The 26,053-nt window shown below is 47.8% G+C and overlaps 1 protein-coding gene across 6 annotated transcripts in view; it reads left to right on the top strand.

The window, feature by feature from the left end:
* The window catches only part of LOC143989134 (uncharacterized), a 383,321-nt gene that overhangs the window by 271,313 nt on the left and 85,955 nt on the right, over positions 1-26,053 (top strand). For 4 of the 6 annotated variants that reach the window (XM_077489158.1, XM_077489162.1, XM_077489157.1 and 1 more), the window contains 2 exons: positions 8,114-8,206; positions 10,023-10,101. The gene's annotated coding sequence lies outside the window, so the exon portion shown is untranslated. Of the gene's footprint in view, positions 1-7,242; positions 7,307-8,113; positions 8,207-10,022; positions 10,102-26,053 lie in introns of all 6 variants that reach the window. The other 2 variants (XM_077489160.1, XM_077489159.1) reach the window with 1 other exon arrangement.

Here is a 26,053-nt window from a genome sequence, read left to right as displayed (position 1 = left end):
ATAAAAACCGCAGTGGCGATCAACTACCACCAAAAAAAAATCTCTCTTTCTTGGAAAAAAAAAGGACATCAATTTTGTTAGGGTACAGCATCGCACGACCGCTCAATTGTCAGTTAAAACGACGCAGTGCCGTATTGCAAAAAAGGGCTTGTCAGGAAGGGGGGTAAATCCTTCCGGGGCTGAAGTGGTTAATAAAGGTACAATATTTAGCAACTCACATGGTTGATGAAAAACCAATGAATCACCGGCGCAAAAGGTTTCAACAGATTATGTGTTAGTTTTCTGCAATCAGGTGTAAATGTCACTATATAAGTGGATAAATTTAACATAAAATGTGCATATAATATGGATTGCGCCAACTACCACCACAACTATTTAGTGTCATATATCACTTCCACAATATTTTGTACAAAACCACATAAAGTGCCGTGTCTTCATTAAGGTCCTCACTCTGCTCTCATACCCCTATATAGAGTGCAATTAATATAAATAATGTGGATGAAAAATCCAAACATAAAGAATATCATGACTTCCGGTTCCGGCGCCGCATGGAGTAGCTGTCTCTCCTCACAGCTCCCGCAGACCGCCCTACAAAACGGCATATAAAGTCGGCGTTTTTCGCTCAAAACGTTCCCTGCGACCCTCTCCACGAATCCGATCGCGAGATGGACCGGTTCGTGGAAAAAACCGGGCCGCGATCGTATGCGGCCGCAACCGCGCGGTCGGCCCTGCCGCAAATCGAGACCCCGGCTTCGGCCTACAGGGAACCGGCCTGCGCGGCCTATCCAGCGGAGACGGCCCCAGCCATGGAGGTAGGCGATCAGACAGCTACACATTCTACTCAGAGGGACTCCATGTCTCCACAACCCCATGCACCTCCACAAATCTCTGGCCCTGCAATACCTCAGCATGTGCAGCAGCCTCACATACCTCAGCCATTGCAGGACCACCACACTGAGGTTCTGGCTCAAGCTGTGGCTGCTCTTCTCTCCCCTATGATTGCAGCATCAGTAGAAAAGGCCGTCAGCGCAGGCATGCAAAAGATCCAAGCCCAGCTAGGGGAACATGCTTCCAGATTAAATGAAACAGAACATCGTATATCAAATCTTGAAGATGAACTCTACCAGACGCAATCCTTTGAACATGCCCAAGGCAGAACGAACAAGTTCATTCTGGAAAAACTCGACGACCTCGAAAATAGGTCCAGGAGGAGCAATCTGCGGTTTGTAGGACTCCCCGAATCGCTTCCCTCATCTGCTTTGTCTGACTTCTGTGCCCGCTGCATTCCTGAGGCATTGGGTCTGGGAGGCCCTTACACAGTGGAACGCGCACACCGAGTGGGAGCCTTTAATTCAGAACGCAAATCACCGCGTCCGATAATCGCCAAATACCTCAATTACTCCGACAAGGCCGCCATACTGCAAAAATACCATCAATCCAGATCTGTACAGATTGATGGCATCAAAATTCTAATCTTTGCTGACTACTCGGCGGACGTTTCTAAGAAACGTTAAGCTTTTCAGGACATCTGCGCAGAACTTCATCAATGCCAACTCCAGTTCACCCTGGCATTCCCGGGCGTTCTGCAGATCAAAACACACGCCGGGGAACAACTCTCTTTTCATGATCCTGAGGAGGCGGCGTCCTTCTTGAAATCTTCCCGCTCGGGCTCGCATCTTAGTCCCGCACCCAAAGCCCCGCCAATCAACCGAGCCTTGGATCAACGGAGCCCATGGAAAGACTCTCCCTAGTGGTTTAGGGCTTCCGGCCCAACACAACTTGGCCTAACTGCCCGCTGAGGGGCGAAGCACCTGACGGTGCCCCCCCGGCACACTCTCGTTTCTCTCCCGGAAGGCCTTTCCTGGCCCCCGCCCGACCTGCTCCAGGTGAACTGTTTTTGGACTCTCCTTACTGGACTGTCCACACCTCTCAGGTACTGTTCAACAAAAGTTCTATGGTTATGGGGTTATCCCCAGCGACATTCAGGTTCGTTATGACCTGATACCTCTGCTGTTCTCAGGTGCTATTTCTTTTGCTACAGTTTATGATACGGTTTAGTTTGTCATTATTGATACCTTAGATGCTGTTTCTACTATATGTGTGCTCATGTCTTCCTCCCCTGGGCGCCATTGTGCGGACCTACATCCACGCTCCAATTCTCTGCGGCCGCTGTCACTATCCTATACTTATCATTTGAAGGGCGGAAACCCTCACTTCAGACACAGGGCTGGTTATGGGAGCTGGTCCTCACGGTGACCCCCATGCGGAAAAAAGCGAAGTTGGTTAATGCATATGTTCATTTTTGTTCAATTTACTGTTGGTACACATACCCGTCCTCACCCTCCCCCCTTTTGTCTCTCCTTCTCCCCTTAAGGCCCGCTGATATTTTGAGCCCATTCACTGTTCCCCTTCATAGGCCTTGGGAAGCTAGGTCCTCAGCAGTTTTTAGCTATCTTCCTCACCCAGGCCCCGATGTCTTAGTACCTGCAATACCTTTACAACATCTCCCTAGTATATCCTCACAATGCTACGGATAATCTCGTGGAACGTGAAGGGCCTTTGCTCTCCTTCTAAAAGGATGAAGGTCCTTCGCCATCTCAAAAGACTGAACACAGACATAGCGCTACTTCAGGAAACCCATCTTTCCTCACCCAACTTTGCTCGGATGAGGAAACTCTGGGTGGGCACAGTTGTGGGCTCTGAGGCTCTAGGCCGCAAAGCAGGAGTCCTTGTTCTCATTCACAAACGTCTCCCCTTTAAACTCTTATCCACAGACTCGGACGATCAGGGCAGACTTCTCACAATCCGCGTCCTCATTGGGACAAGGGAACTGACAATATCCAACGTGTATGCCCCTAATAGTCCTACAAAGGACTTTTTCAATATGCTGACCACTTGGCTTCTACGCCACCCACACCTCCCTCAGATTATTGGGGGTGACCTTAACTCTGTTGTCCACCAGATTGATGACAAATCCACGCGACTGCGCCCCACCTCGATCCCTACTTCTTTAAACCCCACGGTACTTGCAGCAACAATGGAAATCCTCCACCTTTGGGACTTATGGCGATTTCACCACCCGACTGAAAGAGAATTTTCCTTTTACTCACACCCACATCATGTCTTTACCAGGATAGATAATTTTTTCTGCTCTGATGATCTACTTCCTCTAATCCCAGAAGCAGAGATACATGATATAGCCATTTCTGATCACGCCCCCATATCCATATCCCTAGAGACCCCAGACATACATCCTAACCCTAGAATTTGGCGTTTCCTCTCCTTCCTCCAACACAACGCGGATTTCCAAACTTACATCACAAAGAATGGCAGTTTTACACGCAAACGAATGCACCACACGCTGACGACCCTAATTTATTCTGGGATGCGGGGAAAGCTTTTCTCAGAGGCCGCATCATTTCGTATGCGTCGTCCTTTAAGAAAAATGCACACCTCAACTACGACTCCTCCAGCTCCAGACTTCACATGGCTCAACGTGCATTGTATGCCCATGACTCCCCCGAAAACCGAGCTGCTTGGCAACTAGCCAAACAATCTTTTGACACCTGGGCGGACACCGTGGAATCGACCAAGAAAGAATACCTAGACGCCACTCTCCACAAATTTGGAAATAAGGCGGGTAAGCTCCTAGCCCGCCTTAGCAAGGGAACCTATCGCCCGACTATCATCCCCTCCATCCGTGAGCCGGATGGTTCTGTCACGAACACGCAAAAAAGGCATAAACTCTGCCATGCTGCGCTATTACTCGACGCTATATGCCGCCGATCCCATTGACAAACCCACGGCGTGCGACTTCCTAGATAAAGTGACTCTAACACCAATATCTCCCTCCCAATTAGAAACTCTCAATGCCCCTATCTCTCTTTTAGAATTCACTGCCACGATACGACAGTTAGCCTCCTCTAAAGCGCCAGGCCCAGACGGTCTGACAGGCGAATTCTACAAATCACTGCATCCTATCCTGGCACCCACTCTTCATAGTGTCTATCAACGTATGTGGTCTGGTGGTTCCTACCTTCCCACGGGCAATCAGGCCATAATTAAACTATTAGAAAAGAAAGGGAAAGACCCCCAGGAACCAGGTTCGTACAGACCCATTTCACTACTAAATCTTGATGTTAAGATTCTCTCTAAAATTATAGCCACGAGACTGGCTGACATCATCCCTTTTCTGATCCATCCAGCCCAATCCGGCTTTGTGAAGGGCAGGACAGCAACGATGAATATTAGAAAGGTGATGATGGCGCTAGAACACGCCAGATGCCATCCAAGGGGAGATTATGCCATTATCACTCTTGATGCCGAAAAGGCTTTTGACAATGTAAACTTTGATTGGCTCGCCATGGTCTTACGTAAAATGGGATTCTCTGGCCCTTTCCTTCATCTAATAAATTCCATGTACACCTCACCGGCGGCTAGGGTGGTAGCCGCTGGCCTCCTCTCCAATGAATTTCGCCTTCACAAAGGCACGAGACAAGGTTGCCCCCTATCCCCACTCCTCTTTAACTTGGCTCTGGAACCACTCTCTAGATATCTCTTAACAGTTGCCCCGCTACATGGCATTCGAATAGGGAACCAAGAGTTGAGGACGTCCCTCTTTGCGGATGATGTCCTCATCTTCTCTGCTGACCCTTCCGCAGACATGCCCACAATAAAATACACTTTTGATTTATTCAGAAAATGCTCAGGGTTGCGCATAAACTACTCCAAAAGCGAGATTATGCCCTTAGGATCCCTCCCCCCACCTGCCTGGGTTCAAAAATCCATCTTTACTACGGCCAAGTCCCATATCACTTACTTAGGAATCAAAATAGGGAAACTCCCGTCCTCTCTCTACCACCTGAATTACCCCCCACTTTTTGCCAAAATCACTCAGGAATTAGACAACTGGATGGATCTGCCCCTCTCGCTCCTGGGAAGATGTAATTTGGTGAAAATGGTCAGTTTCGCTCGCCTGTTATATCCTCTCCAGACAATACCTTTACTGTTAAGACCCAAAGACTCCAAATTACTGAATTCTGCGATCTCAAAATTTATATGGCGAAACAAACGACCACGCATAGCTCTCTCAAAACTTCATCTTCCCAGGACCGAAGGTGGTATTAGTCTCCCGAGCCTTAGAATGTATAACCTTGCTTGTCTTTTAAGGGTAGGTCTGGACTGGATAACCCAAAAATCCAAATGCTCTAACTACCAATTGGAGGCCGCGATGGTCCACCCCTACTCCCTAACAGCCCTTCTCCACTGTAAGTGGAAATCTCTACCAACACCATATCAACATAACCTTCTGTTGAGAGACACTGCTATAGCATGGAGGGAGGTAAGGAAAAGCCTCCGACTCTCTCCTTTCATCTCAAAATTTCTCCCGATACAAGGCAACCCGAGCTTCTCTCCAGGTCTGGAACATAAACCCTATGACTCCTGGCGGCAAAAGGGTCTTTCCACCTTCTTCTCCCTTTGTGATCCTGCTACTGGCCAAGCACTACCTTTTCATACTCTAGCTACTCGATTCTCCCTCACCGCATCCTCCTCTTTTCATCATGGCCAATGTCTCAGCTTTCTCCGCAACACCTGCAGAGTCGCATCCACGAGATTCACGTCGTCATTCCTCGAGACCCTTATACAGAAGGACTCATACAAAATCTCGGATATCTATAAGCCTCTACTCATCCAAACGATGCCTCCCTTGGATTCCTCATCAGTGTCAAATTGGGCAAAAGACTTCCCGAACGACGACATGGTGGACAAGATCCTTTAAGGTCTTCGCACAGTCTACAACTTGGTTCCAAATGAATCCTGGAGGGAAACACAACTCAAAATCGCCCACCGGGCACATATCCCCTTTCTTCCTGCCAAACAACCCCACTCCACCCCGTCTTCACTATGCCCTCTATGCCAACAACCTAAGCCCTCTCGCGCGCATCGTTACTGGACTTGCTCCTTTATCTTGGCGTTCTGGGACCAAATCCTGGCTTTCATCTTTAGGATCACACTACTGAAGCTACCCAAAGACCCTTTACTTCTTATTTTCGGATATTGGGATCCCACCCTACTTCCCTGGTCAAAAGTTACTGGCCCACGAGACAAAGAATGGGCCTTGATATGCCTCCTGATGGCAAGACGGGCCATACTAGCCAATTGGACATCTACTGCTCCACCCTCAGTCGCGCAGGTTAACAGAGATCTCCTGCATCTCCTATTTCGGGACAAAATTAATGCTAATCTAGCCCACAAAAAGGCCGTTCAGTGCTTCCACAGCAGATGGGACTCTTTTGTGAAGTCGCAACTTACTCCTCAGGAACAAGCTCACCTTGCTGAACACTCCTTTATCTACGATGGCCAATGGCTCACCGCAACCCCCTCCATTACTGGGTAGCTACCCACGACAAGACTGCAATTATGCCCGTCCGAGAGCCGAGGGATGGGTCGGCCTCAGGCGGCCGACGTCACGGGCGCCCTGGACAGGTAAGTCGGCTTATTAAGTCAGCAGCTGCTAACTTTAAATTTTATTTTTTATTTTTAAACGGCCCTCCTCTTTAATGAAGGCACGGCACTTTATGTGGTTTTGTACAAAATATAGTGGAAGTGATATATGACACTAAATAGTTGTGGTGGTAGTTGGCGCAATCCATATTATATGCACATTTCACATGGTTGATGATTTAAGGAGGCACATCTAAGTTTTCAGGCATCCGGGGTAAAGCTGTCCACATAGACCGCCTTCCGCATCGCCGGCTCTCACCAATGTCAGTCTGCAATCGTGACCGGGAAGACTACCCTGCGATAGGGTGATCTGAAAGCGAGGCTGGAAGCTCTCGTGGAGCTCAGGGTGGAAGTTGTTGGCCGTGCGGAGGATGGTCTATGTGAACAGCTTTACCCCGGATGCTTACATACTTAGATGTGCCTGTTCTATTCATCAACCATGTGAGTTGCTAAATGTTGTACCTTCATTAAATGTAACCATATTGCTACACTTAGAGGCGCCTCTGTTTTGTTTTATACCCAGTTGTGACCTGATGATACTTGTATATCAAGACATCGCTTGTAGATCAAGTCACAATTTGTTTAAAAAATGTTCTTGTCTTGCAAAACGCTCTCAAACCAAGGTTTGTGTGTGTAATATATATATATATAAAAAATAATAATAATAATAATAAATTATATAATATAAAATCTCTATAATACACACATAGTGTCTGATAGTCTTAGTTCTCTCTCCAGCCCGCAGGAAGCAGAAGTGGTCGGTGGACCCCAGGAACAGCGCCTGGACCAAGGACGACTCCAAGTGCGGGCAGAAGATGCTGGAGAAGATGGGTTGGCCCATCGCCCCCCGTCCTTCTGTGCCCATCGCCCCCCCCCATCCTTCTGCGTCCATCGCCCCTCCCCCTGTCCTTCTGCACCCATCGGCCTACCCGTCCCCTCTGCGTCCATCGGTCCCCCCGTCCCCTCTGCGCCCATCGGTCCCCCCGTCCCCTCTGCGCCCATCGGTCCCCCCGTCCCCTCTGCGCCCATCGGTCCCCCCATCCCCTCTGCGCCCATCGGCCCACCCATCCCCTCTGCGCCCATCAGCCCACCCATTCCCTCTGTGCCCATCGCCCCCGTCCCCTCTGCGCCCATCGGTCCCCCCATCCCCTCTGTGCCCATCGGTCCCTGGAAGTTGTTGCCATGCTCTGCAGGCCTCAGTGCACTAATTAAGGACTTGCACATTTTTTTTTATTCTATCAGTGTTGGTGCATTTACAAAAATTTTGCAAAAGGCAGACTATGCCTTTTAAATTTAGAGGAGAAGGATTAGAAGTTACATCTGTGCCACAAAATAATGTACTTTGAATTGCACCATGGGGGGGGGGTACACTGTGCAGATATGTTCCGGGAAGAGAAGGGAAGGGTGACCCCCATAGGGGAATTGTAGACACAGGTGGTAACATCTCTGGCCAGACCGGCTGTATTATTCTGGAATATTCTAGAACTGATGATTTTACAGTTGGCTGGTGTCACTCCGGCTGTTTCCAATGACAGGATTCCTTTTGGGGTGCAGCCATTGTCTTATCAAGTGGTGATCTGTTTTAACCAATGCCGATGTTCTATTCAAGGGTCTCGGGGCTCAGGAATAAGGATCCACGGAGCACATCAAAGTTCAAGTGAAGAACAACACTCTGGGCCTTGGAGCTTGCAACAATTATGAGGTAATGAAGAAGTTTTGTACCAGACAAGAGCATTGGTGTCCTACAACAACAGCTAATAGTAGGTATAGAGGGCCTCATCTTGGGCACCTAATAGATACAAAGGGCTACACATAACGTTCAGCGTAGACATTGTACAGGAGATGGTCAGGGACTGCCAACATGATACAGGAGATGGTCAGAGAAAAAGGAGATAAGACTGCAGAGGCTCCTGGGCCAGAGGATGGGCACCAGCTCTCTAGGGGCCTTTACACAGCACTCTAATCAGTTGCTTTTGATGGTCATCCAGCAAGGATCCTATAGGGAGAACACTGCAGAGCCCCCCTCACAATCCTCCCTAGTGGCTCCTCTGTGAGCCTAGTATGGCTGCGGAGAATCGAGAAAGTTGCTATGCTGAATAAACCTGAAAGTCCTCGGAGTATTTCTGGGTTTGTGCTTTGTGTACCTTTTATACCTACTGTCTGTAGGAAGCAGAGGAGGCATTGCCGACCAACGTTCTTGATTCCTTGCAGCCATGCTAGGCTCATAGAGGAGCCACTAGGGAGGATGTGAGGGGGCTCTGCAGTGTTCTCCCTATAGAATCCTTGCTGGGTCACTATCAAAAGCATCTGATTAGAGTGCCATGTAAAGGCCCCTAGGGACCTGGTGCCCATCCTCTGGCCCAGGAGCCTCTGCAGTCTCTTATCTCCTTTTTCTTGTCTGCAGTATCTGATCGTCTCCTGTAGCGTGTCTGCAGTCTCTGACCTATCCTGTACTGTGTCTGCAGTCTCTGACCATCTCCTGTACCGTGTCTGCAGTCTCTGACCATCTCTTGTACCGTGTCTGTCAAGTATTTTTTTTTTTTTAATTGATCCATCTCTCGCCGGCGTTTCTCGGCCTTACTGTTTCCACTGGTTCTCCTTGCTGGAGAGGAAGCTGTACCAGAGGATCTGCAGTTCATGGATTTCCCTGCTTCCAAACCTGGTAGCCCCAGGAAATTTGAAGTGAGATTTGGTGATGTCACTACAGTGCTGCTCACTGTTCTCCTTGCTGGAGGGGGAAGCTAAAGCAGGGAGCAGTCCTGACACAAGGAAGCAAAGCCGTTCTCCTCTACCAAGATGGCTGCCTCCGCACAGCGACACAGTATAGAACATGGCATGGTAAGTCAGTAATGGGGAGAAGTTCAGCTATAGGGAGACCACAGGCAATACTGGTGACTAGTATTTCACCCTCTACTTGCTTTTTGTGCAGTTTCCATCTCTGAACCTCTTAGAAGTGTGTGTGTGTGTGTGTGTGTGTGTGTGTGTGTGTGTGTGTGCGCGCGCGCGTGTGTGTGTGTGTGTGTGTGTGTGTGTGTGTGTGTGTGTGTGTGTGTGTGTGTGTGTGTGTGTGTGTGTGTGTGTGTGTGTGTGTGTGCAGGTTTTTTTTTTTTTTGCTGGGTCCAAAGTGACATCTCAAAGGGCCTCCAACCCCTTTTACTCACCTGACTTTCTCACCGCGCCTTCCTTCTTCACAGCAGTTGAGACTAGGTATGGGGGAGCCTGTGACCACCTCTCCTCTGTCTGTGCTCAGGACTAATAACCACTTTATAGGGTCCAGCACTGTCACATGACCAAGAGAGTGACATCTTCTTTCCCCTGGTTCCCCAAGACCGATAATTTCATCACCGGCTGCATTGGAGGTAGGAGCTGTAAAGGAGTCCATATAAGGGGAGTATAGGTGGGTCATTAGGGGCCCTTTGCAGATACGCTGTTCCTCTTTTCTCATGGTCAATATGTCTGTGTCCATTTTTTAAATGCTTTTTAATCAGAATCCCTTTTATTTGTTTTTTTTATTTCAGGATAAATGGATCGCCCATCAAGATGATTTCAACCAACTTCTGGCCGAACTGAACTTTTGCCATGGCACAGCAAGCTCTGGTAAGATCCGTGGATGCAGAATTTGGACATATTATTGTCATCATAGTGCACTGATTGTCCACTGATTGCTTTAAATGCCACCTTTTTGCACCATATTACACCCGTATTTAGGATGTAACATGGTGAAATGTGCTGTACAGATGATGACCCCTGGTTTGAATGGGTGTAGAGGTGCACTTGATATGGATGGTCGTCACAGTGTGTTTCAGGGGTGATGCCTCCCACTTTGTTAGGGCTGTGATGGTTGATGTGGTCGAGATTGGCCTTGGACCCAGGGGTCAAATAAGAATGGAGCCTTTTAGGTGCTGTAAAATGATGGAGGACTGTATTTGACCTTCAAGTCCAGACCAGTTCCAACCATCACAGCCCTGACAAAGGGGGAGGCAATTCCCCCGAAACACATCGGCTACTATCATCACTTGTGAACCCGTGAATTTCAATAAAATTTTTTAAAAGCAACCTCAAGTGTGATGATCTTCCATACCAAGTACACCTCTACACCCAACCGAATCTATCTTGCTTGGCACTTTTCCGTCTCTACCAGAGAGGTAGCAGCCGAAACGCCAATGATGATCACCCACATCTTGCCTTCAACCACCATGTATCTCTGTGATGGAACAGACAACAAAGGTCCTGTGCGCTGCACATCACCGCAAGACCCTGTGAATGTGTTAAATTACAGCCTCGGCCAAGCCACTCCCCCAATACACACACACACACACACACACACACCCCCCCCTGTGACCAGACTATAGCAAATAAGTTACTTATCCAAGCACAATCCTTTAACCAGTTGTGGACCCTGGATTCTGTACATACACTAAAACTTTATCATGTATAGGGTGTGTAGTCCCTTCTCCCACTAGCTGAAGATTCCCAGCTGTCATAATGACAGTTGCTGCGTAAATATAGAAGCTGCTGCTGTCGAAAGAAAGAAAGGATCCCATGGCACAGTGTTTATAAACGTTGTTACTTTTGTATCTAATCTCATTCATCTGCAGATCAAAGCGATGCATAGTAGTCCATTATGCTTTGCCTTTGCAGGGAATGAAAGAGGAAGTAACACCCATCTGGGTTTACTTCCTCTTTAACCACTTCAATACAGGGCACATAAACCCCCTCCCTGCCCAGGCCAATTTTCAGCTTTCAGCGCTGTCACTCTTTTGAAAGACAATTAAGCGGTCATGTAACACTGTACCCATATGACATTTTTATAATTTTATTCACACAAATAGAGATGTGATTGATTGGACACAGCCGATCACATGGGTAAAGAGCCATGTCATTGGCTCTTTACAAGATCAGGCGCTGTGAGACTGGGACAACGTCATGTGAACTATTAATATTCATATGCTAAAAAATCGCCTCCCACCCGCCGTATAGACAAATGACAGCAGGTGGGAGGTGGTTAAACTAGTGTTTTTCAGCATGTCAATAATTGTAAAATATATGATGTGGCCCTTCCACTGAAAAAGTTTGGAGACCCTTGCGTTTTTTTTAAATATATAATGGAAACAATATCACCATTCCAGAAAGCAAATGGCAAATCATATCTATCACAATTCAAACAATGCAGTGTATTCGTAGGGCCCACATATTGTGCTCCTAAGTACACATCTATTCTTTAATACAATCGGCATAGAGAACATTATGTTTGACTCATGCCGCTTTCGTCGGCAGGCAACACTATTCCTCCTTTAAGGCCTCTTCCCCTGCTCCGGTTTGGGAACTTGTCAAAATGAGCATTTTGACAGGTACCTGCTTATACTTCCGTACTGACCGCCTAGGCCAGTGATGGCGAACCTCGGCACCCCAGATGTTTTGGAACTACATTTCCCGTGATGCTCACCTACACTGCAGAGTGCATGAGCATCATGGGAAATGTAGTTCCAAAACATCTGGGGTGCCAAGGATTCTCCATCACTGGCCTAGGCGGTCAGAGCGGAAGTTCTCTCTGAAAAATTTATTTTTTCTTGGCTTATGTCAGAAATATTTTTAAATGAGTCATTTTTCTCCTCCACTGATATGCGCTGATGCGGCCGCAATGATGGGCTAACACTGAAGAGGCACTAATATGCAGCACTGAAGGGTGGGACTGATGGGCAGCACTTATGGGCAATGATAAGTGGCACTAGTGGGCACTGAAAGGCAGCACTGATTGGCCTCACTGATGGGCACTGTTGGGGCTTTACTGTAATCATGTCCCTGATGATGTATACAGGTCTCCCCTGTAAGGAGCTGCCGCTGATTGGCTCTCCTCTCCTCCCTCTGTCAGTGTGAGGCTAGGAGAGTCGATAAACAGCATCTCCTTGTTTACATTTTATCAGCTGTGATTGGACACCACTGCTGATCACATGGGAAAGGAGCCGCGGCTCTTTACCGAGATCAGGGTCACCCTGTGTCCCCAGGGACACGGCGAGCCCACGATTGCCGCGTTGCGTACCAAGACTGGGTGCAGTCATATGAAGGTGTCCCAGAGCTGCCCCACTCTGCCATTTATTTGTCTATATACGGCGGGCGGGAGGCAATTCAAGAACCTAACTTGGCCCAAACTGGAAAAAGCAAAGAGAGAAGCTAGGAAGATGCATAGAAAAGAGAGAGAAAAAAGGGTTGGGGGGAGTATTATGGGAGCATCCTGATCAATCGCCCCCCTGGCCCCCCTGCCCACCCTGAGGGAGGTCTGTTATAGCTGCAAAGAGCGGGCCAACTCAATATTGAACCCTACAGTCTAATGCTCTGTACACGCGATAGGATTTTCCTATGGAAAATGTTCGATGGGGGCTTGTTGTCGGAAATTCCGACCGTGTGTAAGCTCCATCACACATTTTCCAATCGGAATTTTCATCACACAAAATGTGAGACCTGGATCTCAAATTTTCCAACAACAAAATCCGTTGTCAGAAATCCGGACGCACAAAGTTCCACGCACGCTCGGAATCAAGCAGAAGAGCCGCACTGGCTATTGAACTTAATTTTTCTCGGCTCGTCGTACGTGTTGTACGTCACTGCGTTCTTGACGTTTGTAATTTCCAACAAACTTTGTGTGACCGTGTGTATGCAAGACAAGTTTGAGCCAACATCCGTCGGAAAAAAAAAAAAATCCATGGATTTTGTTGTTGGAATGTCCAATCAATGTCCGATCGTGTGTACGGGGCATTAGACGCCTTTTAAAGTTCATGTGCGTGTAAAGGCAGGTGTCGCAATACTTTTGACAAAATTGTGTATCTCCAGTAGACAGGTTCTCTTGAACCGACAAAGCTCCCACTACATCTGTAAACAGACATGTTGTTGTGACGGGAACATGCAAATTCTTGTCGGCTATTCCGATTCTTCTGGGCAATCCGCAGTTTTTTTTCCACAAAAATTTTTTATTATTCAAAGATAAAGTAATCACATACATGTCATAGCAAACGGGTACAGAAAGGTAACATCAATTACTGTGCGGTACAATGACAAATCACATTGATGCAAAACATTTGAGTTACTAGACATGAAGAGATAGAGTACACAATGTACTATGTAGATATAACTAATAAACGGATAGAATTCGTGTATTTACTACCAACAGTTACGTGCTCCCGGGAGGCTCCAGTCTAGTGGTGGCTAGTTTAATCAAGAGTAGACAATGACCACGGGGACCACCAATGCTCGGCCCTCTCGTGGCCTCGAAGGGATCATGAAACTTGCATATAGGTTCATGAGGTGTGACGTGCCTCCCGGTATCATTACTTCACGGGGTGAGGGGCATTCTCGTTGGGTAGTGTGCTAATGAAATGGAGTATACCTATGGGGAGTTGAAAGAAAAGAGGGTAAAAGTGGGGAAGGGAGGGGAAGACATGGGGAAGAAGGGAGCAAGGGGGTCCATAAGGGGGACCCTAGAGGGGCATCTGTGTAGGGTTAGGGGGAAGGGGTGGAGTATAGGGAGTAAAGGGAGGATGGGGGGGGCCGCTCCTCTTCCCGGCCCCATTACAACATTCAGGCCCAGCCAGGGTTCAGCTCTGGTGACTTACAGTTATAACTGTCAATGTGGAAAGTAAGATTTGTATCTTCCCGTGGACTTAAAATGCGTCCAGCAGGCCCACGTGGTGGAGAATTTCTGCATGCGGTCCTGGGAGGTATAGATCAGTTCCTCTATCTCCTCAATTTTAGCGATCCTTGTCAGCCAGTCTCTAATAGTTGGGGTCTTATTGGAGCGCCAAAGCGCAGGGATGCAAAGTCTAGCGGCATTTACCATGTGCATGGCCAGAGATTTGTGATATGACCGTTTGGTCAAAGAAGTGTGATGGAGGAGATACTGAGCAGCATTAAAATCGAGGGTGTATGTGGTGACTTGTGCTATAATGGCGTGAACTTCTTTCCAAAATGGTTGTAGCATGGCGCATTCCCACCATATGTGGAGCATAGAGCCTTCTTCTTTATTACACCTCCAACAAATGTTTGGGATTGAGGGAGAGAATTTATGTAAGCGGGATGGTGTCCTATACCATTTTGTGATAATCTTGTAGCCGTTTTCTTGAATGGCTACATTCAGTGAGCCTGTATGTGCATAAGTGGCAATAGTACCCCAGTCATCGTCTGTGAATGAGATTTGCAGGTCGCTACCCCATGATGCTTTAGGGGGATCAGTCTGAGGAGTGTGGGATTCTTCTTGAAGGATAGAATAGATCTGGGATATGAGATGTCTTTGTGGTGTGGTTTGGGAATGAAGAGATTCGAATGGGGTGAGTTGTCTTGTCCAAACGTCGGTATGATTCTGGGAGGTGAAGAAGTGCATTAATTGTCTATAGGTCCAAAAGGGGAACTCCTTCGTGAGTGAGGTAGTCTTAAGTGCGTCATAGGATCTTAGTCGTCCTTTGTGAAAGAATTGCTGAGCTAAGACGTCATCATGTGGCCATTCCTGCATAAGAAACGTGGTCGACTCCCCTGGAGAGAAGTCAGGGTTTCCCCTCAAGGGGGTCAATGGGCCTAAGTATGAGGAGAGATGGTGGGAGGCCACCATTTTCTTGAAGGCCAGCAGTGAGGTGTGAATGAGCGGATGGGTCTTAACGGAGTGAGGCCAGTGCTTCGGTGAGAGCCAGGGAAGAGTGTGCAATGGGTAACCTGAGAAAGAACTTTCCAAGGCCACCCAAGTCTTTCCTCTCCTATGAGCTTTCCAGTCCACCAGTCTCGTCAGGTGGCATGCTAGGTAGTAATGGTATAAATCAGGTAAGGCAATGCCACCCTTGGTCTTAGGGCGCGTCAGGCGAGCGTATTTAATACGGGGAGCGTTGCCTCTCCAGATAAACAGTGTGCATAACTTCTTGTATGCTAGAAAAAAAGATGGGGGTAATTGGATTGGGATTGTCTGTAGGAGATATAATATGCGTGGAAGGATTATCATTTTTATTAAGGCAGAACGGCCAAACCATGATACATTAAGGTTTGCCCAGTTCTTCAAGTCAGTTTGGATTCTGGCTAGAGCCGACAGGTAATTGTGGGCATAAAGACCCACCGTTCCCTTGGTGAGTTGAATACCAAGATAGGTGATCACTTCCCTCTTCCACTGAAAGGGGAAGGAGTCTTGGCAGTGAGATACGTCCTGTGGGGGAAGAGAGATGTTGAGGGCGTGGGATTTAGAATAGTTGATTTTGAGGTTGGATAAGAATCCAAAAGTCTTAATGTCCTTTAGGAGGTTAGGTAAAGACGTCCGGGGCGTTTGGAGGGTCAATAAAATATCATCCGCGAATGCGGCAACCTTGTATTCCCTACAGTTAATAAGGATCCCTCGGATGTCTGTGTTGGCACGTATTCTGTTGAGAAGGGGTTCCAATGTTAGTACAAATATCAGGGGGGATAATGGGCATCCTTGTCGAGTGCCGTTACTGATGGGGAAGGCGTTTGACAGGAGGCCGTTGGCTCTCACCCTTGCGGAAGGATTTGTATAGAGAGCATTGATATACGCGAGCATACAGGGGGGAAGGCCAATGGCCCTCAAAACCTCCCGCATATAGTCCCAGGCCACCCTGTCAAACGCCTTCTCTGCGTCAAGCGAAAGAAGGAATCCCTCAGTCTCGCTTGTAGAGAGCCAGTGTTGGATATTTAAAGTCCGGATCGTATTGTCCCTAGCCTCTCTCCCCGGAACAAAACCCACCTGGTCGGGGGAGACGAGGCCAGGGACAAGAGGTGAGAGTCTATTTGCTATCATCTTCGCATAGAGCTTGATATCCATGTTCAGTAGAGAAATAGGCCTGTAGTTAGAGACCTGAGAAGTGTCTTTACCCTCCTTGGGGATGACGGCTATATGGGCTCCTAACATATGCCCCGCAGGGGTAGCGGGGTTCGCAAGAGAGTTCAGAGTCGTCAGCAAGCGCGGAGAGAGTATGTCGGAGAAGCTTTTATAGTAGGTAAGGGGGAAGCCATCAGGGCCCGGACTCTTGCCCGGCTTCATTTGTTTGATGGCGAGGGATAATTCCTCGGTGGAGAACGGTTGGTCTAAGGTCGTGGTCTGCTGTGGGGTAATTGGGTTGGGGCTATATTGAGATAAGAAGTCTCTTATTTGTGAAAGTCGGTCAGGTGCGTCAGGAGGCCCTGCGTTGGCCTCTGGTAGGTTATAGAGTGCAGAATAGAATTTTTCAAAGTGCGATGCTATGTCTTCATTTTTAGAGAGGAGAGAGCCCTGATTGTCCCGGAGAGTGTGAATTATAGACGAGGTTTTAGCTGTTTGAATCGTGCGTGCTAACAGCCGCCCACTCTTATTGCCGTGTTCATAGAACACTCTATGTTGAAGGACATATCTACGTCTGGTTCGTTTGCCCAGTTCATCTAACAGAGAAGAACGGGCGTATAAGAGGTCTTGCAGTGTGGCTTGCAGGGTCGATTGTTTATGTGCTGCTTCAAGTCTCTTGATTGTGCTAATAAGGGACACGATCCTTTCTTGGTGTTGTCGTTTGGCCTTTGCAGCCATGGAGATAAGTTCCCCCCTCAATACGCATTTATGTGCTTCCCAGAGAGAGATGGGTGAGACTTCAGGGGAGGTATTTTCCTGAAAGTAAAGGCGTAATTTGGCGTTTAGGTGTTGTAAATTTTCTGGGTCTTTTAAAAGGGAAGGGTTTAGCCTCCAGATCTTGGATACCGTTTTAGAGTCGAGGAAAGTAAGGGTCATTGTTATGGGGTGGTGGTCGGAAAGGAACATTGGTTCTATCGTAGCTTGGGAGAGGAGTGAGAGGTCGGTCTGGGAAAGAAATATGTAATCTATTCTGGAATATTTCTGATGTGGGTGGGAATAAAAGGTGTAGTCCTTGTCCGTCGGGAACATGGTGCGCCAAGTGTCGTGGAGAGTCAAGTTCTGTAGTTGAACTTTAATCTGTCTTAGAGCTCGGTAAGGCAGTGTCGAGGCTCCCATAGAGGAGTCCAGGGCCGGATTGAGTGGGACATTGAAGTCTCCCCCCGGGATTAGGATACCCTCCTTAAATGAAGACAAAAGATCACACGCCTTCCTAAAGAAGGCCACTTGGTGTTCATTCGGACAGTAGATATTAGCCACCGTAATAGGCTTGGAAGCGTATGTGCCTTTGATAAAGATATATCTACCATCCTGATCACTCAAGGTATCAGTTAGTTGGAAATCAGCAAGTTTGGAAATAAGTATAGATACCCCCTTAGTCTTGGAGGCAGGGTTGGTGGAGTGAAACGTGCGTTTGTACATATGATTCGTCAGCTTAGGGATCGCATCGGAGCGAAAGTGTGTTTCCTGTAGCATGAGAAAGTGTGCTTTATGTTTAGACAAGGCCGAGAGAACCTGTGATCTCTTCTCCGGAAGGTTCAGACCCTTTACATTAAGAGAGAGGCATTTCAGGGAGAGCTGTGTCTGCGTGTTCGAAACTTCCCGCATTGTGCTAGACTGTAAGGACCTGGGATTATGATCGTGAAGAGAGGTAATTATAACGTAAAAATAAAAAAGTAAAAAAAGTTTTTCTTTCTTTTCTTATATTAAGTGGGGATTGACTGTATGTCTCAAAAATGGGGGAGTAGGGAGAGGAGCGGCCCCGCGTAAGAAGGGGGGGAAGAGGCGCAGAGAAGGGGGAGGGGGGAAAGGGAAGGGGGGGTAAGGGCAGAAAATGGAACAGAGGGTAAGGAGGGGGAGAGGAGGGAAGGTAGGGGGAGAAAGTATTCAGGAATCCAAGTAGATTTCTGACGGGGATTTATACCGGAGGTGGGCGTAGGCATGCCTATCCACCTAATGGGGGAGAACCGGGTTGTCAGCTCGGGTCAATGTAACCGTCTGTGTGGAGTCAGTGAGCTTGGGGAGGGTCAGGAGAAGTAGCACCGAGAAGGACAGGTATAGCAAACAGATAAGACAGAGGAATGTGCGTACTGTACAGGGCAGTACTCAATAATAGACATTAGCATGGGGACTAACTCGCAGTGTAGGATGCTTAGCTTAGCCGACACCTGCTGTGTGTAAGAGCAGTCCTCCAAAACCAGAGACGAGGGCCTACTAAGTATACAAAGGTGGAGGGAAGCCTTCGTATAAGCATGCGATGTGTGGTAGTACAGGGAACACATATAAATAACCAGTGTTGAAACTCAATTGCATCCTGAATATAAACAAATAGAGGCATAATACCAAAGGCATAAATAACATAAAGTACGCCTATTTCAGGCCTCATAAATATGAGGAGAGAAAGAGAGCGTGAACCGATAGCCTAGCAAAGTGGCAACATATTCGTGCGCCGTGCCGTCTAAGGAGCAACACGACAGCCGTGCAATCCCACACAAAAAACAAGCAAAAACAAAACAAAATAAAACCAGAGAAGGGGGGGGGGGGGTGGAGGAATGCAGGTAGAGGGGTCTACAATTACCATTACTGGAAGAGTCCTGAGAGTGAAATAGATGGTGGCATAGCCCCGTTAAGGGGACAGGATTCCATAATACAGTGGTGTGAAAAAGTGTTTGCCCCCTTCCTCATTTCCTGTTCCTTTGCATGTTTGTCACACTTAAGTGTTTCGGAACATCAAACCAATTTAAACAATAGTCAAGGACAACACAAGTAAACACAAAATGCAATTTGTAAATGAAGGTGTTTATTATTAAAGGTGAAAAAAAATCCAAACCATCATGGCCCTGTGTGAAAAAGTGATTGCCCCCCTTGTTAAAACATACTATAACTGTGGTTGTCCACACCTGAGTTCAATTTCTCTAGCCACACCCAGGCCTGATTATTGCCACACCTGTTCACAATCAAGGCATCACTTAAATAGGAGCTGCTTGACACAGTAAGGTCCACCAGAAGATCCTTAAAAGCTACACATCATGCCGAGACCCAAAGAAATTCAGGAACAATTGAGAAAGAAAGTAATTGAGATCTATCAGTCTGGAAAGGGTTATACAGCCATTTCCAAAGCTTTGGGAATCCAGCGAACCACAGTGAGAGCCATTATCCACAAATGGCGAAGACATGGAACAGTGGTGAACCTTCCCAGGAGTGGCCGGCTGCCCAAAATTACCCCAAGAGCGCAGCGACGACTCATCCAAGAGGTCACAAAAGACCCCACAACAACGTCCAAGGAACTGCAGGCCTCACTTGCCTCAGTTAAGGTCAGCGTTCATGCCTCCACCATCAGGAAAAGACTGGGCAAAAATGGCCTGCATGGCAGAGTTCCAAGGAGAAAACCACTGCTGAGCAAAAAGAACATCAAAGCTCGTCTCAATTTCTCCACAACACATCTTGATGATCCCCAAGACTTTTGGGACAACATTCTGTGGACCGATGAGACAAAAGTGGAACTCTTTGGAAGGTGTGTGTCCAAGTATATCTGGCGTAGAAGGAACACTGCATTTCATAAAAAGAACATTATACCAACCGTAAAATATGGTGGTGGTAGTGTGATGGTCTGGGGCTGTTTTGCTGCTTCAGGACCTGGAAGACTTGCCGTGATAAAAGGAACTATGAATTCTGCTGTCTACCAAGAGATCCTGAAGGAGAATGTCCGACCATCTGTTCGTGTACTCAAGCTGAAACGAACTTGGGTTCTGCAGCAAGACAATGATCCTAAACACACCAGCAAGTCCACCACCGAATGGCTGAAGAAAAACAAAATGAAGACTTTGGAGTGGCCTAGCCAAAGTCCTGACCTGAATCCTATTGAGATGTTGTGGTATGACCTTAAAAAGGCCGTTCATGCTCGAAAACCCTCTAATGTAACTGAATTAGGACAATTCTGCAAAGATGAGTGGGCCAAAATTCCTCCAGGACGCTGTAAAAGCCTCATTGCACATTATCGCAAACGCTTGGTTGCAGTTGTTGCTGCTAAGGGTGGCCCAACCAGTTATTAGGTTTAGGGGGCAATCACTTTTTCACACAGGGCCATGATGGTTTGGATTTTTTTTCACCTTTAATAATAAACACCTTCATTTACAAATTGCATTTTGTGTTTACTTGTGTTGTCCTTGACTATTGTTTAAATTGGTTTGATGTTTCGAAACACTTAAGTGTGACAAACATGCAAAGGAACAGGAAATGAGGAAGGGGGCAAACACTTTTTCACACCACTGTATGTCTCTAGCCTGTGAACAGGCAGGTGCCCGAACAGTGACAGTACCTGGGTCCAAGTAAAAGAGGACGTCAGAGTGCTTGCTGAGAGGGTTCTTCCAGAGATGTCGTCCACACGGGGTGGTGAGAGTCAGATGAGTCTTCCAAATAAGCCAGCCTTACAAGGTATGGAGAGTCAACGGCTTTTCTTGCCTAGAGCTGGATGGAGAGAAAAACAAAATGCCAAGAAAGAAAAGAAAAAAAAAAAAGGGGGGAAAAAAAGGGGGGGGGGGAGGAGATAGCACCCGAAACAGGTGCCTGTGAAGGTGGAACTGGTAAGTTCTGTCGCTGTCCTCAGGCGGGGCCTTGAGGAAGAGAAAAAAGGTGTCAAAGCAGGCTAGTTATTTTGGTGATCTCGTCTTGGGGTGTCAGCCAGGTGTGCGCTGCGTGAGGAGAGGTCTCTTCTGGACTGGCGGTCTCCAGGGTAGGTGGGGTCCAATCTGCGGCGTCTGGAGCTTGGTCGCAGGCGATGCGTTAAGGGCCACTGATTTCCAAGGCTCAGTAGGGAAGTAAAAGGCACACCACTCCGGAATATCCACCAACGGTATGTCTAGCTGTTCGCAAAACATAGGTAAGTCCTCTGGGGTCCTGAGCAGTGCGGTGCGCCCTCTGGAGGTGGCTGAAAGACAGAATGGGAACTTCCATCTATACTGGATATTGCGTGTTCGCAGTATGTCCAGCAGGGGGGCGTAACGTGCGCCTGTTCTGCAAAGTTATTTGTGAGAGATCCTGGAAAAGTTTTATCTCTGCTCCGTTAAATAAAATACGTCCCCGTTCTCTCGCCTTCCTGAGGATTTCTTCCTTAAGAGGGAAGTTAACGATACAACAGATAATGTCCCTAGAGGGATCGGAGTCTCGAGGGGGGGGTCTCAGCGCACGGTGGATACGCTCCATCTCAATCGGGGTGTCTGCAGGCCGGTCCAGCAGGTTGTTAAAAATGGCACAGACTGTTTGTGGCATGGCGGCTGCATCTACGCCTTCCGGAACCCCCCTCAGTCTAAGGTTGTGTCTGCGGCCCCTGTTGTCCAAGTCTTCCACTTGGCGATGGAGCTCATATATATGGGGAAGTTGTGAATCAAAAGATCTTTGTACTTGCCTGATAGCTGCAGCCTGTAACTGGGAAGTGTCTTCTACAGCTGCTAGGCAGTGGTTCATAGCATGAATGTCCGTCTTCAATTCGGCAATGGCAGACGTCAGGGTATGTTTAATGTCCAGCGCAACGTTCTGCAGGTCCCTCTGGAGATCCAGGAGGCTAGGCACCGCGGGGCTCTCCGACGTCCGGTCCGCGGCGTATCTACGCGAGTCCGGGGATGCGGCCTGTGAGTCTCGGGAGGCCTGTGAGGCCTCCATCTCCGCGTGCTGGCCCGCCGGGCGGGAGCGGAACATCTCCGGGATGTTGTTCCCAAGTTGCGCCCCGGGGTCTTTAACAGTGCGGGGGGTCGAGGTGCTCCTATTAGACCTGCCCATGGTTGGTGCTCGTCTGGATCCTCTATTTAGGCGTCGTTTTCGTCCTCTCGGTGCGGGAGCTCCCTGTTTAGGCAGCCATCTCGGGTCCCGTCCAAGCCACGCCCCCGGCAATCCGCAGTTATTAAAGGCAGAAATTTTCTGATGAGAAGTTTCACACCTGGAGATACGCTCAGGTGTTGGAGAGATTTTCATTTCTTAGATCTCTTGATTAGTCCTCTTTGAAGTGAATTCCTTTTCATTCATCCATTTATTGTTTTGCTTCTACGTGCTTCACACAAAGTCCCACCCTCCCCGCAAACGAACCCCCCTTTTCTCTCTCGATGTAAATGGGATGGATATTCACGACCTTACCAGGTCCTGATGTCATATAAAGTCCCTAGGGATGGAAATAGATGACCTTACCAGGTCCTGATATCCTATAAACTCCCTAGGGATGGAAATAGATGACCTTACCAGGTCCTGATGTCCTATAAAGTCCCTAGGGATGGAAATAGATGACCTTACCAGGTCCTGATGTGCTATAAACTCCCTAGGGATGGAAATAGATGACCTTACCAGGTCCTGATGTCCTATAAACTCCCTAGGGATGGAAATAGATGACCTTACCAGGTCCTGATGTCATATAAAGTCCCTAGGGATGGAAATAGATGACCTTACCAGGTCCTGATGTCCTATAAACTCCCTAGGGATGGAAATAGATGACCTTACCAGGTCCTGATGTCCTATAAACTCCCTAGGGATGGAAATAGATGACCTTACCAGGTCCTGATGTCCTATAAACTCCCTAGGGATGGAAATAGATGACCTTACCAGGTCCTGATGTCCTATAAAGTCCCTAGGGATGGAAATAGATGACCTTACCAGGTCCTGATATCCTATAAACTCCCTAGGGATGGAAATAGATGACCTTACCAGGTCCTGATGTCCTATAAAGTCCCTAGGGATGGAAATAGATGACCTTACCAGGTCCTGATGTCCTATAAACTCCCTAGGGATTGAAATAGATGACCTTACCAGGTCCTGATGTCCTATAAAGTCTCTAGGGATGGAAATAGATGACTAGATGACCTTACCAGGTCCTGATGTCCTATAAAGTCTCTAGGGATGGAAATAGATGACCTTACCAGGTCCTGATGTCCTATAAAGTCCCTAGGGATGGAAATAGATGACCTTACCAGGTCCTGATGTCCTATAAAGTCCCTAGGGATGGAAATAGATGACCTTACCAGGTCCTGATATCATATAAAGTCCCTAGGGATGGAAATAGATGACCTTACCAGGTCATGGCTTCCTGAAAGTCTCTATTTTTTCCAAAAAACATTTTCAACGCTCTTTGAAGTGAAGGCAGAAAAATTAAGGATTAAAGCAGAACAGCTCGGCACACGGTTCTAATATTATGTGTTATCTGTAGAAGGTACAATATATCTTCAGATTTTCACCCCCTCTCTGTCACAGCCATGCAAGTGACACCCCTATTTCCAGGTCCATTGGTTCAGCTTCCTGTGTCGGCTCTTCATCTCTGACACTGGACTCAAAACAGGATGTGCTTCAGGGTGTCCCCAAGGGTCCCATGCCAAAATGCTTAAAAGTGCCGCTACCTCCACAAGTCCATCAGAAGGAAATACTCCAAACACCGTATGCACATACTCGGGGGTGCCCACTATGGAGTGTAGACAAAGTGGGATTGACGATGTTTAACCACTTGCTTACTGGCCACTTAAACCCCCCTCCTGCCCAGACCAATTTTCAGCTTTCAGCGCTGATGCACTTTGAATGACAATTGCACGGTCATACAACACTGTACCCAAATGAAATTTTTATCACTTTTTCCCCACAAATAGAGCTTTATTTTGGTGGTATTTAATTACAGCTGGGAGTTTTATTTTTTGCTAAACAAACAAAAAAATTGCAAAATAAAAATAAAATAAAAAATCATGTTTAATAGTTTGTTATAAAATTTTGCAAACAGGTCATTTTTCTCCTTCATTGAAGTGCGCTGATGAGGCGGCACTGGTGGGCACTGATAGGCTGCACTGGTGGGCACTGATAGGCTGCACTGGTGGGCACTGATAGGCATAGTTAAGGCGGCACTAATAGGCACAGATAAGGTGGCACCGATAGGCACAGAAAAGGCAGTACTGATGAGCACAGATAAGGCGGCACTGATGGGCACAGATAAGATGGCACGGATGGGTGGCACTAAGGGGCACTGATAGGTACCACTGATAGATGGGACTGATGGGCACTGATAGGTGGCTCTGATAGGTGGCACTGATGGGGGGCACTGGTAGATGACACTGATGGGCACGGATATGTGGCACTAGGGTGCAGCACCGTTGTTAAGGCAGATTGTGGGCACTGATGTGTGGCACTGTGGGCACTGATGTGTGGCACTGTGGGCACTGATGTGTGGCACTGATGGGGGGCACTTTTTAATTACTGAGGTGGCACTGGCAGGGGGCAGGTGGGCACTGGTAAGCTGGTCGTGATCGGGACTGATGTCCCGATCACGGCTGCCGGTGATCGGCTCTTTTTTTTCCGATTACCGGCTCCGTTGTATCACATGATCAGCTGTCTTTGGCTGACAGCTGATCACGTGGTAAGGGGTCGGGATCGACCCCTTGCTTCGATCCGTGATCAGGCGAGTCTCATAGACTCGCTGATCACAGAGCGCGCCGCACGCGCCCCTCAGGGGGCACGCAGTCCGCTCGTGCACGGGACGACGTCAATAGACAAAGTCCCGGCAAAGGAGGTCCGCGCTGTAGCCATCATTTGGCTATAGCGCGGATCTCTTGTGGTTAAATAATTTGCCAATTAATAGGCTGGGAATAAGTTTAAGAGATGTTACAATCAAGAACGTAAATGTATTTTATTGGGATTTTATGTGATAGACCAACAAAAGTGGAAAATACTTGTGAAGTAGAAGGAAAATAATAAATGGTTTTCCACATTTTTTACAAATAAATGTGAAAAGTGTGGGGTGCATTTGTATGGCGCCCCCCGAAGTCAATACTTCGTAGAACCACCTTTCACTGCAATTACAGCTGAAAGTCTTTTTGGGGATGTCTCTACCAGCTTTGTACATCTAGACAGTGACATTTTTACCCATTCTTCTTTACAAAATAGCTCAAGCTCTGTCAGATTGGATGGAGAGCCACAGATTCTCAATTGGATTTAGGTCTGGACTTTGACTGGGCCATTCTAACACATGAATATGCTTCAATCTAAACCATTCCATTGTAGCTCTGGCTGTATGTTTAGGGTCATTGTCCTGCTGGAAGGTGAACTTCCGCCCCAGTCTTAAGTCTTTTGCAGACTTTAACAGGTTTTCTTCTAAGATTGTCCTGTATTTGGCTCCATCCATCTTCCTATCAACTCTGGCCAGCTTCCCTGTCCCTGCTAATGAAAAGCATCCCCACAACATGATGCTGCCACCACCATGTTTCACAGTGGGGATGATGTATTCAGGGTGATGTGCAGTGTTAGTTTCCCACCACACATAGCATGCTGCTTTAACCACTTCCCGACCAGCGCACGACGATGTACGTCGACAGAATGGCACGGGCAGGCATATTGGCGTACATGTACGTCCAATATTCGTTGCCGCCGTGCCATCGGGAGCGCGCTCGCTGGCGGCGCGCTCCCGCGCTGGTCGGGACCCCCGTGAGTCCGGTCGCGGGACCCGCGGACTCGATCGCCGCGGGCATCCCCGCGATCGTCTCACGGAGCAGCCGAATGGAGGAAATGCTGTATAAACAACATTTTTCCATTCTGCCTAGCAACTAGTGACGCTGATCTCTGCTCCATGTGATTGGAGCAGAGATCAGTGTACACTAAATGAAAGCCCAACCCCCCCACAGTTAGTAACACACCCCTAGGAACACTTAACCCCTACACTGCCACCCACTGGTTAAC

The sequence above is a fragment of the Lithobates pipiens genome, unplaced genomic scaffold (assembly GCF_037356315.1).
Source record: "Lithobates pipiens isolate NorthernLeopardFrog02 unplaced genomic scaffold, aLitPip1_a1.2 Scaffold_18, whole genome shotgun sequence".
NCBI classification, from domain to species: Eukaryota; Metazoa; Chordata; class Amphibia; order Anura; family Ranidae; genus Lithobates; species Lithobates pipiens.
This window is presented reverse-complemented; position numbering and strand designations above follow the sequence as displayed.